The sequence below is a fragment of the Sciurus vulgaris genome (assembly GCF_902686455.1).
Source record: "Sciurus vulgaris genome assembly, chromosome: 3".
NCBI lineage: Eukaryota > Metazoa > Chordata > Mammalia > Rodentia > Sciuridae > Sciurus > Sciurus vulgaris.
In genome coordinates this window covers 71,655,142-71,670,203 of record NC_136463.1, presented here as the reverse complement: position 1 = coordinate 71,670,203, position 15,062 = coordinate 71,655,142, and the positions used below count along the sequence as shown (strand labels likewise).

Here is a 15,062-nt window from a genome sequence, read left to right as displayed (position 1 = left end):
TCCACACCTTTTGGTGTGACAGAAGTCTGCCGTTGTTGGTAAGAGTGTGAGAACAGAGAAAAAAATGGACAGTTTGTTTTTCCAACACGTCAAGTTTTCTCTCTTTTTTTTGTCTGTCATCAAGCTCATATTAGAAATATTTAGGGGCGAAAAAAAGAAAATTTGCGTCTTCAAAGAATTAGCTTGTAAACCAACCTAAATGGCTGACAATGGAATCAGAACATTTTGTAAATGAGTCCCTGAAATACAAGCGGCATTTAGAGCAAAAGCAAATGAAAATCATCAACCAAACATGCACGCAAACTGCTTCTGAAGCTTTTAACAAAACGTAATTCTTGAAAATGAACAGGAAACCATTGAAATTCATTCACCCCAAAAGTGACCTGAACAAATTAAGCAATGAAATTTTAAACTGTGTACAAATTTCTATTCTTAAACTTGATAATTGTGTTTGGGAATATCTCAACAGGTAGAGAGACCCTTTGGATAGAACTACATTCTTAATTAGATAAATTTATGTTCTGAACTGGAATGAAAGAAAAGTCAGAAGACCCGTGATTTTCCAACATTTGAAGTTAGTAGAACCTTCAATGGAATCATAAATTGAGACAACATACTTAATATCTTTTATCATATAAAATTTTTGTTAAAGAATATACTCTGATGGGAGGCCATAAATAATTCCTATTAACATATTTGAACTGACATATTAAAATCAAAAATAAAGGTGACAGTATCTTGCAGTTTGTATTGAGTGTGGTACCTTATTGCCTATAAAGAGAATCTTCTCAATTAAAACGACGTTCTACAGGAAGACTCCTTTGAAAGTTATTTCAGTTTTATTCTCCATAAAAATGAGATTTTGAGAAAATGATGCATGCTATTTTGTGGGAAAATATATATGTGTGTATATACATATACACATCTATCTATCTATATACAAATACTGCTTTTGTTATTTTACAATCACACATATTACTCCTTGGAAAGTGGGGCTCTGCGACCCTCAATACAGCTGTGACTGGAAGAGATCCAAGCCCATCATATGCTGTAAAGACTAGTCAACTCGTCGCTAAGTGATCTTTGTTGCACCAACCACCACCAACACAAAGTACAGGTGACAATGGCCAAGAGATGGACAGGAGAGAGATGTCCATGAACTGAGTTTCTCAGGCCTTCACTGATGAACAGAGTGTGTTATAAGCCCGTGTGGAAACCTGCATTCTGGCAACTGGGAGTCACCACCTGACATGTGGCATCCACCAGAAACCTGGAGGGTTTTTTTTGAGCATGCATGAGTCTACTAGTGAAAAGTAGGGAATGAGGACTAGCACCATGACCTAAATTAAACAAGACTATTTCTTTAATTAAGATGTCAATTTTGGGGCTGCCTCCGGCTAAAGTGATGGCGGAGGCGGGGGGTTTGGATCCTGGCTGGAGGGACGGTTGGAGGCACTGGGAGTGGACCAAACCGTTTACGGTTCCTACATCCTTGGTGTCCTGCAGGAGGAGGAGGAAGAAGAGAAGTTGGACGCTCTGCAGGGTATCCTATCTGCTTTTCTGGAAGAAGATTCCCTTCTTAATATCTGCAAGGAGATTGTGGAACGATGGTCTGAAATTCAGAATGTTGTCACCAAAGTGAAAAAAGAAGATGAGGTACAGGCCATTTGCTACGCTCATTGAGAAGCAGGCACAGATTGTGGTAAAGCCCAGGATGGTGTCAGAAGAGGAAAAACAGAGAAAAGCTGCCCTGCTGGCCCAGTATGCTGATGGAACAGATGAAGAGGAACCAATGTAGAAGATGTTCTCAATGCTCGGAAATTGGAGAGAGACTCACTTCGGGATGAATCCCAAAGGAAGAAGGAACAGGACAAGCTACAGAGGGAGAGAGACAAACTAGCCAAGCAGGAGCGCAAGGAAAAGGAAAAGAAAAGGACACAGAGAGGGGAGCGAAAGCGATAACCCTGGCCTGTTCAATTCTTCCTCTGCTTCCAGAACTTGATGAAAGGGAAAACTGGTTGTGCATATGTGTATTTAAGAGAAACGAAAGAACATTGCATAGTGATTTCCCAAGGCATTTCCCCTTTTGTTTACATGGTAAAAAGGAAAATCACGATCACTTCTAATTACAAAATGTGCCATGTTTTGGTGATGTGGGTGATCAGATTATTATAGTTGATGTCTGTACCAAAGAGCTGCAATTGGGGCAATCTTTATATTTTAATACTGAAGTCCTGTGCTCCTTTTGGCTCCTGTTTTTATAAAGTGTCTTCCCTCACCTTGGATAAATAGCAGGATTCAGAAAGCTGTTAACAGCTTTCATCTGAGAGAAGAAACATGACCATTCTTCTGAGATGAAAAGTGCAAGTACAGATTGCTTCAGAGGCAATATTTACTCCTAAATGTACAGTTTTATGGCTGACATATAAAACTAATAAGGAAGCCAGGTGGGGTGATGCACACCTGTAATCCCAGCTCTTGGGGAGACTGAGGCAGGAAGATCACAAGTTTGAGACCAGCTTGGGCAATTTAGCAAGACCAGTCTCAAAAAAAAAAAAGAAAAAAAAAGCACCTAGGGACTTACCTCTGTGGTAGAACACACTGGGTTCAATCCCCAGTGCTGCCAAAAAAAAAAAAAAAAGCAAAAAACCTAATGAGAAACCCTACCTGGATCCAGATTTTATATTACATGACAGCAAACTAGGAAAGTGGGAAGAAATTATTTGGAATGTGTTAAAGATCTGAGATCTTTTTTAAAGAAAGTTTCAACCAATGGGAGAAAGAAAAAAGTATCTTTTTAAGTAAAGATAGTTACATATTTTTCCTTATTTAGGCTGTGACACGAAGAAGGATGTATCAATATTGACTGCAACAAATCATTGTTAAGCTAGATTCTTTTTTTTTTTTTTTTTTTATTCATGAATTCTCTTGAGTGCCAGTAGAAATTTTAATCCTGATTTTCCCTAAAACCTGAGTATTAAGACCTGGTAATTCCTGATTTAGAGAAAATGGAGGAATTGCCCTTTTAAAGAAAAGAAACACTGGAAATCTTGCTAACACAAAAAATATTTAAGAGTGTACATAGTAAGTGCTTAACAAATGTATTGAATGAGTGAATGAATGGGAAAACTGCCTGGGAGAGTCAGAGGTGAGCAGGAAGTCTCCATTTCTACCTTTTTCATAAGCCACATTCAGTTATAAACACGGCTCTTCTCTACTTGACTTCAGGCAATAGTAGACTGTCCAGAAGGCGAAAGAGAGCATTTTCTCTGATAAGAAAAAGTAGATATTTTATACCATGAGTCAGCAAACTACCAACTGCAGGGCAAATTTGGCCATCTTTTTTTGTATGGTACAAACTAAAAATGGTTTTTACATTTTTGAGAGGTTATAAAATAAAGAACACATGTTAAAGACCATATTGTGGCCGGTAAAACCTGAAATATTTACTATCCAGCCCTTTGGAGAAAGTTTGCTGACCTTTATTTTATATCATTAACTATGAGATTAACAAAAACTTTTATCTTTGTGCAGAAGGTTGAAAATAAAAAAGCATGGTTAAAGGAAAGGAAATGTTACCTCTTCATAAAGTCCTATAACCATGGCATTGCAAAAATAACCACATTTTTAAAAAATAAACTTTATTTAAGTAACCAAAAAAAAAAAAAAAAAGATGTAAATTTTGGGCTGGGGAGATAGCTCAATTGCTAGAGTGCTTGCCTTGCAAGCACAAGGCCTTGGGTTCAATCCCCAGTACAGCAAAAAATAAAAATAAACAGATGTAAATTTCATGTGTTCATCCACTTTCGTGTGTTATTCTTATCTTCCATAGGAAGGTAAGTGTTGTTAATTTTTTTTTCACTTAAAAAAATTTTTTTGTTGATTTTTTTTATTGTTTGTTCTATTTAGTTGTACATAATAGCAGACTGCATTTTGGTTCATTGTACACAAATGGGGTACAACTTTTCATTTCTCTGGATGTACACAATGTAGAGTCACACCATTCATGTATTCTTACGTGTACATAGGGTGATGATGTCTGTCACATTTCACCATCTCTCCTTCCCCCCGACCCCTTCCCCTTATTTCCCTCTACACAATCCAACATTCCTCCATTCTTCACTTATGCCCCCCACTCCCCATTATGCATCAATATCCACCTATCAGAGAAAATATTTGGTCTTTGATTTTTGGGAATTGGCTTACTTCACTTAGCATGATATTCTCCAGCTCCATCCATTTACCTGCAAATGCCATAATTTTATTCTTCTTTATGGCTGGGTAATATTCCATTGTGTATATATACCACAGTTTCTTTGTCCATTCATCTATTGAAGGGCATTTTTCCTTTTTTTTTTTTTTTTTTTGTGGTGCTGGGGATTAAACCCAGGGCCTTGTGCATTGGAGGCAGGTACTCTACCAACTAAGCTAAGAAACTGATAGACATCAAATGAGAATAATGACATGAAGGTATTGATTATTATATTCTATACAAATACATCAACTGAGCTCAGAATGTTAAATGAAATTTTAATTTCCTAATGAGGATCACACAAATTGTGTTTTCAAAGATCAGACATAGTGGAGGGGTCTTATGTGAGTCGCCCCATGCAGTCTTCCTGGCTACAATACCTCAACACCACCTTCTCTGCCCCTTAAATAGCACTGACCACCCCCCCGTAGGTACGGGGCTCAGCTTTTCACACGTATTGGGTCAGTATTATTTCCCTGTTGTTAGAGATACATAAACTCAACCAAGAGAGGTTAAATAATTTCCACAAGGTCACACAGCCGATAATGGCTATGGTAGAGCTTGAACTCAGAGCTGTCTGGCTCCAAACCATCTGGGCCTTCCTCTGCACACTACCCCAAGAATAGAAGTCCCCTGAGGGCCTCACACAGAGACTGCCAGGAAAACCACTGTTCTCTCCACACAGATCATTTTGTTCATTTGATTTTTAATTGTAAAATACACATGACATAAAATTTACCATCTTAACATTTTTAAATGTACACTTAAGTAGTATTAAATACATTTATAATATTACTATTACCATCATCCTTCCCCATCATTCTTTCACCCTGCAAAACTGAAACTTTGTACGCCTTAAGCAATAACTCCTTACTCCCAATCCCCCTCCCAGCCTCTGGTAAGCACCATAGATACTTTCTGTCTCTCTTATTTTATTGACTTTAACTTTCTTATATAAGTGGAATCATACAGTGCTTATCTTTTCGTAATCTGACAAAATGTCCTCGAGATTCATACATGTTGTGACATATGTCGGAATTTTCTTTTTCAAATTATGCTTGATAATATTCCACTGTATGCATATGCTACATTTTGTTTGTGTATTTATCCATTGTAGCCACTCGGGTTGCCTCCACCTTTTGGCTACTGTGAATAGCAATGCTATAAAATGTGTATGTGGATATATCTTTGTGACTCTGCTTCCAATTCTTTGGTTACATACCCTGAGTGTGGAATTGCCATAATCATGCAATGTAAGAGTGTGTGTGTGTGTGTGTGTGTGTGTGTGTGTGTCCTTTTATTTATTTTAGGATATATGGATATATATCATACATGCATATATGCTTTACATATATATTAAAGAACTGTCATACTGTTTTCCATGGTAACTGATTTTACATTCCCACCAACAGTGCACAAGTGATCTAATTCCTCTACATCTTACCAACACTTGCTATTCTGATTTTTTGACAGAAGCCATCCAAATGGGTGTGAGGTGATATCTCATTTTGGTTTTCATTTGTTTCCTTAGTAGTTAGTGATCTTGAGCATCTTTTCATGTTTCTTGTCCATTTTGTACATTTTCTTTGGCAAAATTTCTACTCAAGTCCTTTGCATATTTTTAATCACCTTATTCGGTTGGTCTGTTGTAGTTGTTAAGTGATAGGAGTTCTTTACGTATTCTGGATATTAACCCCATAGCAGACATTATGATTTGCAAGTATTTACTCCCATTCTATTAGTTACCTTTTCTTTCTGTTAATTTTGTCTTTTGATACACTGAAGCTTTTTATTTTGCTGTGGTCCAATTTATCTATTTTTACCTTCATTGTCTGTTCTTGGTGTGGTATCCCAAAAACCACTGCCAAATCCAATGTCATGAAGTTTTCAATTTTGTTCTTGTTTTCTTCTTAAGGTTTTACAGTTTTAGCTCCTACATTTAGATCCTCGATCTACTCAGTCTGTTTTTGTATACAGTATAACCCTCAAGTTCACTCATTTATATATGGATATCCTTTTCTTTCCCCAGCACCATTTGTTGAAGAGGCCATTCTTTTCGTAATCAGTGGGCTTAGCACCATTGTTAAGAATCATTTGACCATTCATGCAAGAGCTTATTTCTGGGCTCTCTATTCTATCCCATTGGTCTTCAGGCATGCTTTAAAGTTAGTATCATGCTGATTGCTATAGCTTTGTAATAAGGTTTAAAATCAGGAATTCTTAGTCCTTGGACTTTGTCCTTTTTAAAAAAAGGATTATTTTGTCTGTTCAAGTTCTCTCAAGATTCCCTATGAATTTAAGAATGAAGTCTCCTATTTCTTCTCTACAAAAAATAAGTCATTATAATTTTGATGTGATTTCATTGAATCTGTAGATCACTTTGGGTAATACTAAAAATATTAAGTCTTCAGGTTCATGAACATGAGATATCTTTTTTTTATCTTCTTTCTTTCAACAATATTTTATACTTTTCAGTATTTTGTCTCCTTTGTAAGTTTTAGTTCTGTTTTATTCTTTTTGATACTATTGGAAATGGAATTTTGTCTTAACTTCCTATTTAAATTATTCATTGTTGTATAGAAAAGCAACAGATTTTTTTGTGTATCAATTTCATTTCCTAAAACTTTGCTGAACTCATTTATTAGTTCGTACAGTTTTTCATAGTTTTGAGGCTTTTCAACATATAAATTATGTCATCTGAAAACAGAGAAAATTCCCAATTTGGAAATTTGGAAAATTTCCAAAAATACTCCAATTTGTGTGTCTTGTATTTCTTTTTCTTCCTTAATTTTTGAACTGTCTCTGTATTGGAAAGAAGGTGTGAAAATAGACATTTCTGTCTTGCTCCTGATTGAAAGGAAGAGCTCTTGGTCTTTTACCGTTGGTCATAACGTTAGCTGTGGCCTTTTCTTATGTTGCCTTTGCTATGATGAGGTACCTTCCTTTTACCCACAGGTATCTTTTACTCTACAGCTTGCAAAAGTGACTTGAAAGTGACTTCAGACAACACTGACGTAGTAGCACCCTTGATGACCCTGGCACCATGCTGCTCCCGGTGACATGCTGCACAGGAGCAAAAAGGCATAGTCTTGGACTTCAAGAGAGTTGCCTTGGTGGAGGAAACAAATCTGCAGAAAGAAAAGTTGTTAACAGTGAAAATACACAAAATAAAGGAGAAGTAGCTGGTAGTCATTCTGAGGGAAATGATTTAGGGTCTGATAAACAGGATGTCTTTCTGGAAGAGGAGGAACTTGAGCTAACCAGCAGAGAGGGTTGGAGAGGGCTTTCTTACAAACGGTGTTGGGAAGCCTGTTTTAGTTCATTCTGGAATTTGCTCACTGGCCACACATCATACAGTCTTTTGGACAATCACATATAAAAGAACTAGTCTCTACCTTGTCTTTCTCCAACCTTCCCCTGCTTCACAGCATGAATCACCACCTAAAATCTTGCTCTCTGCTTACCTGGTTGCTGTGGATCACCCCATGGCAGATTGTAAACTCCATGGAAACAGTGACTTTTGTCCTTCTTGTTGAGTTGTAAACTCCCAACTTCTAGAACAGGGTACGTGTTCAGGAAATATCTGTTGAATGAATAAGTCAATGAATCAATGACTCTGGAGACCATATGTGCTGGAGATCAGTCAGAGGGTATGTGGGGTTGGGGCCAGATTTCCAGTGCTAGAAACAAGGTCTTGAAACACCAATTTTTGGAAACACTTTTGGCAGAAAGTTATATAAAAGAAAGTATCTTCTACTTTCCAAACAAACCAACAAACTAAACTTTTGACTATTGCCTGTGGAAATTGCCCACAATGTTTGACAAATATTGTCTCCAGATGTGAAGGTTATTGGTGATTTTTTAAAAAATCTGCCGGCCATACTTTTCAATATTTTGGGAAGTCTCTATAATTAATTTCTACCACTTTTATAATATGAAGCATTTTTTAATTACAAAAGGCTAAGAAAGTCAATACAGTAGTAGTGTGTAGGATAGGTAAGAGGGCAGAAACTAAAGATGGAAAACCCAGTTTTACAGAATATTCATCAAAGAAAAAATTTAACCTATATAGAAATACTTATATGCCTTGTCTTCAATACCCTACCTCTCAAAAAAAAAAAAAAAAAAGAATATCAACAATTAACTTTTAAAAAAAAAAAAAAAAAAAAAAAACCCTACCTCTCAAGAGGCATAAGGACAGCGGTGGCATTGTCAGGTACAACACTTTTGTGTGTGCTATATCATATATGTGAAAGTATGTGCATATACCTGTGCAAATATATGTGTATGCATGGGCTACATAGGATATATATGTATGTGTATGCATGTGGCATATACAGCACATACATATACCCTATTATCTCATATATATGTGTATACATATGTACAATATTATATACATATATCTGCATACACACACACACACACACACACACACGCACACACACACAGTCCTCCATATCCATGGTTTCTTCATCTCCTTGGATTCACCCAAACATGGATCAAAAATATTTGGGAAAAAGTATGTTTGTACTAAGAATGTTCAGACTTCTTCCTTGTCACTATTCATTAAACAATAGAATACAGCAACTATTTATGTGGCATTCACCTTGTATGAAGTGTGATAAGTGAGCTACAGGTGATTTGAAGTATACAGGGAATGTGGATTATACTCATATTCTACACCATTTTTTAAAAACAAGCATTATTCAAAAGAATTTTATAAATTACCATTGCAGATACATTTTTAAATTCATTGGTACTGGGAAATTAACCATCAGAGATTGATGTGACAAGTTACTAGGAAAAATGGTTCAATTACTCTGAAGTTTGGTCAGCTCTTCCCATCCTGATCTGGGAAGGCAGTGGACATGACTGATTCATCAACCCCACAGTCTAGAGATTTCAACATTTCAGACAGGGTCTGCCTTGAAGGCTTATTAGAAATTAAAACAAGCATCTTTAAGACCATTAGAGGTGCTCATGGAGAAATGGGTGAGTGACAGTGTTGACTCTGGCACCTGGTTTCTGCTGTCCTCCTACTACAGGAATATATATTTGCAGAGAGCAGCCTGGAATCAATGAATGAGGAACATCTCCTGGAAGGAACGAGGATGAAAGGGATGCAGAAACTGGAAGAAGCACAAGCAGAGACAGGAAATGAGCAGCACAGACTTGTTCAGGGGCAGAGGGAAACTGAGTCCACAGAGGAGAGAGCAGAAGCAGAGGCGGGAAAGTTTGAAGTAGAGAAGGTTGTGGGAGGAAGACACACAAAGGAGAGAATGACAGGAAAAGATCTGACGGGGCCTCCCCAGAGGCCAGACTGAAAGTTAAGTGGAAGAGTGTGTGTGTGTGTGTGTGTGTGTGTGTGTGTGTGTGTATGCATGTGTGTGTGCATGTGTGTGTGCGTGTGTGCGCACGTGTGTATGTGTGTATGCATGTGTGTGTGTGCGCGCGTGTGTGCGCGTGTGTGTGTACCCTGTCTGCTCCTCTGTGATCCCCAAGCCAGGTTTCCTGAGGATGCCTAGATCTAATGGCTAAGTGTACCTGGAACCCTGGTCAGACGTCTGGGCCGTTCCTGCTGGTAGCCGGTAGACCACCCCAGTTCACAGCAGCCACAGGCCTGGTCCAGAATGAGAAATACCAAAGGGCTCCCCCAGTGTGCCTCCCAGTGAGTACCCCAGTACTCCCTGCTTGGTCATCCAAAGTTAGAGACATCACTTCTCATTAGCCATCCCCCGCCCCTGCGCCAGACCCCAACAGGCCCTCAGAACAAAACCTCTAAACCAAACTATCAAGGCCACTGAATCCCCTAAAGCTACAGCAGATCTGGCAATCTCTGGGGGTCAGCCTGAGGGTTAGGAAAGGAATAACGGTGGCTGCATCCTCTTCCCTGAGGCCCCAGCCTCTGGCAACAAACCTTCTCCATGAGAGCCCCTTCTAGGTTCTGAAAACTGTCCCTTCTGCTCACCCTTTGGCCCTGACCAGAAGGGACTCCCTGGTGACAGATGTTAGGTCGGAAATTAGGTGACTGTAGGGGGCAAAGCTGAGCAGCCGGAACAAAGACCAGCCTGCCAAAGGTGACCAGAAAGTTCGCAGCAAGGTGGATGGAAAGTTCCACTGACCCTTCCCACCCACCTGTCACTCAACAAGACCCCCTCCCTTCCTAGTCTATAAAAACCCTGGGCAGCCAGGGCTACATGCGATTTTCTCTGGGTCCCTATAACCCCAGGGGGCTGGGAATTTCCCCCGAGAGGCAAATTCCAATAAAGCTTGCTTTGGCCACTTTCTGTCACATTTTATTTGGCTGCTAACTGTGTCCTCCGAGACCCGCCGAGTTTACATTTGGTCCCGCCGTTGAGCCCGCGGAGTCCGTCGGAGCTTACAACAGAGACTGCAGTTGCCAGCCTCAGGACATAGCCTTACTCTTTCACAGACTGTCGGTTATATTTTCATGAATCGCCCCTTCTTTATAAACTTGATCCAAAGTGCTGGTTTTGAGAGTGACTTCTGCTTCCTGCTGAAACTCCGATGTCTCACAGTAGGAGTTCATTTGCTAAGAATCATCAGGACGCTTACCCTTGATTGGTAGGACATTCTTCCCAGAGGAGATCAGCTACAGCAAGAACAAGCATTTCTTAGAGACAGGATCCATCCCTTGACCCTGTTCCACTCTGTGACAGATTGTACCCACTGTGGTCAGGAATTCCAGGTCTCTAACACCTGATCCCACATTTTATTGTCCCCAGACTAAATGGCTTTTTCAGCATGCTTGAGCTTTGAGAAAATCAGTGAGGGTCTCATGAGAACATTCACTTCCTCCTCCTTCCTGGATTGTGCTTTATTGATTAAAAAAACCTTTATGTACTGTCACTGATTTTCTTTCTTTAGGGGAAGGGAGTGTTGGGATTGAATTCAGCAATGCTATACCACTGAACTACATCCCTGCAGCCACCTTTTTTAAAATTTTCAAACAAGTTCTCACTAAGTTGCTGAGGCTGGCCTAGAACTTTCAATCCACCAGCCTCAGCCTTCTGCGTCTCTAGAATTACAGGTGTTCATCATCACTCCTGGTTCCTGTTACTGATTTCCTGAACCTGTTTGTTTGTTTGTTTGGTTGTTTGTTACGTGTAGGACATCTAATGTTCTCTGGACAAGAACTAACCCTATCAGAAAGTGAGAAGCAAAAAAGGTCAAACTGACACATCAACCCATGAAACAGGATGGAGAGCCCAAAAATAAATTTGTGCATTCAATTTAATTTTCTACAAATGTTCCAAGAACACACAGTGGAGAAAGGACCGTCTTTTCAATAAATGGTGTTTATTGGGAAACTGGATCTCCACATGCAAAGAACGAAGTTTAATCCTTCTCTCACATCATAGACAGGAATCAACTCAAGATGGATCGAAGACCTGAAACTATAAAATTACTACAAGAAAACAGGGGAAAGCTATCCAACATAATCTGGGCAATGATTTCTTGGATTGCACCCCCAAAGCACAGACAATGAAAGCAAAAGTAGACAAATGGAATTCCATCCAAATAAAATGCTTCTGCACAGCCAAGGAAACTACAGAATGAAGAAAAACAATCCACAGACTGGGAGAAAATATTTGCAAATCATACATCAGATAAAGGGCTCATACCCAAAATATGGAATTCAACTAATCAATACAAGGAAATAAATGACTCTATTTAAAAAAATGGGTAAGGGACCTTAAATAGACATTGCCCAAGATATACCAATGACCAACAGACACGTGAAAAAAAATGTTCAACAATACTAATCATCAGGGAAATGGAAATTAAGGCCACAGTGTAATATTACTTCACACCTGTTAGAATGGCTATTATCAAAAAAATGAAAGATAAAAGTCTTAGGGTAAGAAGTCAGAGAAAAGGGAAACTTACTACACTGCTGAGGGGAATACGAATGAATATGGTCATTTTGGAAAACAGTATAGTGGTTCTGTAATGGGATCTATTTAAAAAGAAATTTCAATTTTTTTTCTCTCTATCCCCAGCCATTTCTTGCAATCCTGTTTATTAAGCTATTTTTCTCCATCCCAACTTCCTGCAGTCAATCGTCTCATGCTGAGAACAGAAGCTGGCTATGCCCCAAAAGCTCTGGCCTGGAGCCAGGAGGGTGGCACCAAAGTCAGAGAACTGGAATTGTAACCAGTCTGGCTACATCTACATATGTATATTTCCTGGTCTTGACTTCCTATAACTGGAATACTTCTGTAAGATAGGGGAAGGCAAATGAGCAGTCTTTTCCAGTTTAGGTCAAACTGTGATTAAATTCATTTTTCCTTTTTAAATCATTTTCTCTTACTTTTGATTCAAGCAGGTAACTGAATCTTGCTGGTCAGAACCCCAGCAGCCACTAGCCTTAATTCTGGTAATAGTTTCTTAAAAAAGAAAAAAAAAAAAAAAACAGAATTATCATATGATCCAGCAATCCCATTTTTAGATATTAGCCAAATGAATTGAAATCAATATGCTGAAAACATGTCTACACTCCCATATTCATTGAAGCACCATTCACAATAGCCGAGATGTGGAATCAGCCTATGTATCCATTGGCAGATGAGCAAATATTTTAAAATGTGCTGGACACAATGGAATACTACTCAGTCTTTTAAAATGACAAAATTCCATCACTTGCAAACATGAAAGAATCTAGAAGATATTATGCTAAGTGAAATAAGCCAGGCACAGAAAGACAAATATCACATGATCTCACCTACATGTGGAATCTAAAATGTCAACCTCAGAGAGCATATGATGATGGCTACCAGAGGCTGAGGGAGGACATGGGGGCCAAGTGGGGAAAGAGAAGAGGTAGGTCAAAGTGTACAGTTTCAGTTAGACCGAAAAACTAAGTTCTGATGACCTATTTCACAGCATGGTGGCTACAGTTAAGAATAATGAATTGAGGGCTGGGGTCGTAGGTCAGTAGCAGAGCAGTGGCCTAGAATGTGTGAGGCACTGGGTTCAATTCTCAGTACCACATATAAATAAATAAAGATCCATCAATGACTAAAAAAATATTTTAAAAAAGAATAATATATTGAATTTCAAAATTACTGTGAGTAAATTTTAAATGTTCTCACCACAAAGATGATTTTTATGTGAGTTGATGGGCTTAATTAGCTTGACTTGCTCACTCCACAATGTATAGCTGCATCAAAACATCACCTTGTATCACGTATAGATACAATTATCCTTTGTCTATTAACATTTTTAATAAAATTAAATTTTAAAAAAGAAAGATCAGAAAGGGAGTCTTATGATTTGAAATTGAGTCATGGGTAACTGCAGCAGAGAGGAAATGTGCTCACACTGTTAAAGGGGCCTAGAGTTGGGGGCCAGAGAGAAGAAGTGAGCACAGGGTTGAGGTTGGAGGGGGATAAAAATGGCAAGTGTTCCACAAAGCTACGTGAGGATGGCGTGATAGGAACATTCAGTACATCCTCCCTTCTGGGAATCCAGGCAGTGTAAAATGGGACTTGGTTTGACCCACAAACGTTTTTACTTTTTAACTTGGAACAGAATTTGTAAGAGTATGAAACAGCTTGAATCTGCCCCGCTCCCCACCTGAAATTGGGAATGGCTTCTTCAGGCAGAGTGGAGACCAGGAGGATGCGACCCCTCCCAACCCTCCTCCAATACATTCCTCCATCTCTAACATCCTTTTTTGGTATTTCTTTTTTTTTTTTTTTTTTTTTTTCCTTTTAGTAATGCATTATAGTTATATATACATAATAGTTGGATTCATTCTGACAAAATCATACAGGCATGGAATTTAATTTACTCCATTTCAGTCCCCAGTGTTCCCCCTCTCCCTCATCCTCCTGCCTCCTTTACTCTGCTGGTCTTCCTTTTCATCGGTCTGGAATTCACAGTGGTATATTTACACATGCACATGGCATAATTTTGTCAAATTCATTCCGCATTTCCTCCCCTTCCCCATCACTCCTCCCTCCCTCCGTATGTCCTTCTTCTATCCACTGATCTTCCCTCTATATTTATGATATCCAACACACCCCATCCTTTTCCCTTATTTTGCTCTAGTTGTTTGGCACTCTTAAGTCTAAAGGAAGCCTTCTGTAATGCCTTTTCTTCTCCTCAGTTAAAAAGATAACAAGTTCATCTAAAGGAGAAAATATAAGATGCTGGCCCCAGAAGTCTAAGCTCCTTTTGATAGCACAAGGAGGCTCCAGGGACTGTGAAACTTCTTTCTGACAAGGACTGAGAGGAGCAGAGCTTGTGACACTCTTTTGCTCCTTCCCCTCTTAAAAGCTTTCCTTGGTCCAGAGCTTTACAGAGATGGAATTTTGAAACATGACGTTTCTTTCATCTTCCTTCAAAGTTGACTTTGAATAAACCTATTTTCCTACCCATTTGGCTCCTATTATTTCTGAAGCAGTGAGTATTATGGCCCAGCCCATTTCCTCCCTGGGCAAGATTTTGAGCCACTGGGTAACAAGAATGTCAATGACTTTGGGTAGGGCACATACTTATCAGTTGACCAGTCCTCACTCCTCCTTATTGCCTTCCATCAGATGCATTAGTTGCTTACATGACTTGTCTGACCCTATGCTTTATCTGAGCATGTAACTCTCATATCTATACATACATATATGTTGAGAGCAAAGTCAAAGTCCTTAGCTGGGTGTGTGTGTGTAACACACTATATATATATACACATATGTATTGTGATTATATATATGTGTGTGTGTATATATACACACACATATATTGTGATTACATACACACACACACACACACACACACATATATA

At 38.9% G+C, this 15,062-nt stretch overlaps 1 long non-coding RNA gene and 1 pseudogene across 2 annotated transcripts in view; one reads left to right on the top strand and one right to left on the bottom strand.

Moving 5' to 3' along the window:
- Window positions 1–209: 209 nt before the first annotated feature.
- Window positions 210–3,653, top strand: LOC306658014 (coiled-coil domain-containing protein 43-like; annotated as a pseudogene). Its single transcript has 2 exons — window positions 210–328; window positions 1,404–3,653. The product of its transcript is annotated as a coiled-coil domain-containing protein 43-like (transcript).
- A 756-nt stretch (window positions 3,654–4,409) lies between these two features.
- LOC306655866 overlaps window positions 4,410–15,062 on the bottom strand; it is a 34,905-nt gene continuing 24,252 nt past the window's right edge. The window contains exons 2-3 of the long non-coding RNA XR_013762332.1: window positions 7,717–7,835; window positions 4,410–7,380 (exon numbers count right to left, since the gene is read on the bottom strand). This is a non-coding gene — a long non-coding RNA (uncharacterized lncRNA). The remainder of the gene's footprint in view (window positions 7,381–7,716; window positions 7,836–15,062) is intronic.